Below are 2,644 nucleotides of genomic sequence, written 5' to 3' on the forward strand. Positions count from 1 at the left end.
TTTAATTGTTTTTCTGACTTCACATGATCATCAACCTACAGAAAACATAAATTAACAAAAGAAAATAGAAATTTAACTTAGATAAATAAAAATTGGGTTGCCTCCCAACAAGCGCTTCTTTAATGTCAATAGCTTGACAGTGGGCTCTCATGGAGCCTCACAGATGTTCAGAGCAATGTTGGAACCTCCCAACACCAAACTTAGAGTTTGAATGTGGGGGTTCAACACCAAACTTAGAGTTTGGTTGTGGCCTCCCAACACCAAACTTAGAGTTTGACTGTGGGGGCTCTGTTTGACTCTGTATTGAGAGAAGCTCTTCATGCTTCCTCTCCATGGTTATAGAGGGATATCCTTGAGCTTTAAACACAAGGGAGTCTTCATTCACTTGAATGATCAATTCTCTTCTGTCAACATCAATCATAGCTTTTGCTGTGGCTAGGAAGGGTCTGCCAAGGATAATGGATTCATCCACACACTTCCCAGTCTCTAGGATTATGAAATCAGCAGGGATGTAGTGGTCTTAAACCTTTACCAAGACATCCTCTACAAGTCCATAAGCTTGTTTCTTTGAATTGTCTGCCATCTCCAGTGAGATTCTTGCAGCTTGTACCTCAATGATCCCTAGCTTCTCCATTACAGAGAGAGGCATGAGGTTTATGCTTGACCCTAGGTCACACAGAGCCTTCTCAAAGGTCATGGTGCCTATGGCACAAGGTATTGAGAACTTTCCAGGATCTTGTCTCTTCAGAGGTAATCTCTGCCTAGTCAAGTCATCCAGTTCTTTGATGAGCAAGGGGGGTTCATCCTCCCAAGTCCCATTACCAAATAACTTATCCTTTAGCTTTATGATTGCTCCAAGATACTTAGCAACTTGCTCTTCAGTAACATCTTCATCCTCTTCAGAGGAAGAATACTCATCAGAGCTCATGAATGGCAAAATTAAATTCAATGGAATCTCTATGGTCCCAGTGTGAGCCTCAGATTCCCATCGTTCCTCATTAGGGAACTCCTTGGAGGTCAGTGGACATCCATTGAGGTCTTCCTCAATAGAAATCACTGCCTCTTCCTCCTCTCCAGGTTCGGCCATGTGAGATGTTTTTATGGCCTTGCACTTTCTCTTTGGATTCTCTTCTGTATTGCTTGGGAGAGTACTAGGAGGGAGTTCAGTAATTTTCATACACAGCTGACCCACTTGTGCCTCCAAATTTCTAATGGAGGACCTTGTTTCAGTCATGAAACTTTGAGTGGTTTTAATTAGATCAGAGACTATGGTTGCTAAGTCAGAGGGGCTCTGCTTAGAATTCTCTGTCTGTTGCTGAGTAGATGATGGAAAAGGTTTGCTATTGCTAAACCTGTTTCTTCCACCATTACTGTTGTTAAAACCTTGTTGAGGTCTCTGTTGATCCTTCCATGAGAGATTTGGATGATTTCTCCATGAAGGATTATAGGTGTTTCCATAGGGTTCTCCCATGTAATTCACCTCTTCCATTGCAGGGTTCTCAGGGTCAGAAGCTTCTTTTTCAGAGGAAGTTTCTTTAGTACTGCCTGTTGCTACTTGTATTCCAGATAGACTCTGAGAAATCATATTGACTTGCTAAGTCAATATTTTATTCTGAGCCAATATGGCATTCAGAGTATCAATTTCAAGAACTCCTTTCTTCTGATTTGTCCCATTATTCACAGGATTCCTTTCAGAAGTGTACATGAATTGGTTATTTGCAACCATTTCAATGAGTTCCTGAGCTTCTGCAGGCGTCTCTTCAGATGAAGAGATCCTCCAGCAGTGCTATCCAATGACATCTTGGATAGTTTAGATAGACCATCATAGAAAATACCTATGATGCTCCATTCTAAAAGCATGTCAGAAGGACACCTTCTGATCAATTGCTTGTATCTTTCCCAAGCTTCATAGAGGGATTCACCTTCCTTTTGTCTGAAGGTTTGGACTTCCACTCTAAGCTTACTCAATTTTTGAGGTGGAAAGAACTTTGCCAAGAAGGTATTGACTAGCTTTTCCCAAGAGTTTAGGCTTTTTTTAGGTTGTGAGTCCAACCATTTTCTAGATCTGTCTCTTGCAGCAAAAGGGAAGAGCATAAGTCTGTAGACTTCAGGGTCAACCCCATTGGTCTTGACAGTGTCACAGATTTGCAAGAATTCAGCTAAGAACTAATGAAGATCTTCCAATGGAAGTCCATGAAACTTGCAATTCTGTTGCATTAGAGAAACTAATTGAGGATTAAGCTCAAAGTTGTTTGCTCCAATGGCAGGGATTGAGATGCTTCTCCCATAGAAGTCAGGAGTAGGTGTAATAAAGTCACCAAGCACCTTCCTGGCATTGTTGGCATTGTTGTTTTCAGCTGCCATTGTTTCTTCTTCTTTGAAAAGCTCTATTAGGCCCTCTAGAGAAACTTGTGCTTTAGCTTCTCTTAGCTTTCTCTTCAAGGTCCTTTCAGGTTCAGGATCAGCTTGAACAAGTATGCCTTTATCTTTGCTCCTGCTCATATGAAAGAGAAGAGAACAAGAAAGTAGGGAATCCTCTATGTCACAGTATAGAGATTCCTTGAGGTGTCAGAGGAAAAGAAGAATAGAAGGAGGACGTAGATAGAAGAGAATTCGAACTTATCAAGAGGGATAGAGTTCGAAT

General features: G+C 41.2%; 1 non-coding gene across 1 annotated transcript; it reads left to right on the top strand.

Annotated features, from left to right (window-relative positions):
* Positions 1–1,854: 1,854 nt before the first annotated feature.
* LOC148580918 (small nucleolar RNA R71) lies at positions 1,855–1,962 on the top strand. Its single transcript, XR_015898380.1, has one exon. It is a non-coding gene; the product is annotated as a small nucleolar RNA R71 (small nucleolar RNA).
* The last annotated feature ends 682 nt before the right edge of the window (positions 1,963–2,644 follow it).

Source organism: Arachis ipaensis, chromosome B10 (assembly GCF_059453495.1).
Source record: "Arachis ipaensis isolate K30076 ecotype BB chromosome B10, ASM5945349v1, whole genome shotgun sequence".
NCBI classification, from domain to species: domain Eukaryota; kingdom Viridiplantae; phylum Streptophyta; class Magnoliopsida; order Fabales; family Fabaceae; genus Arachis; species Arachis ipaensis.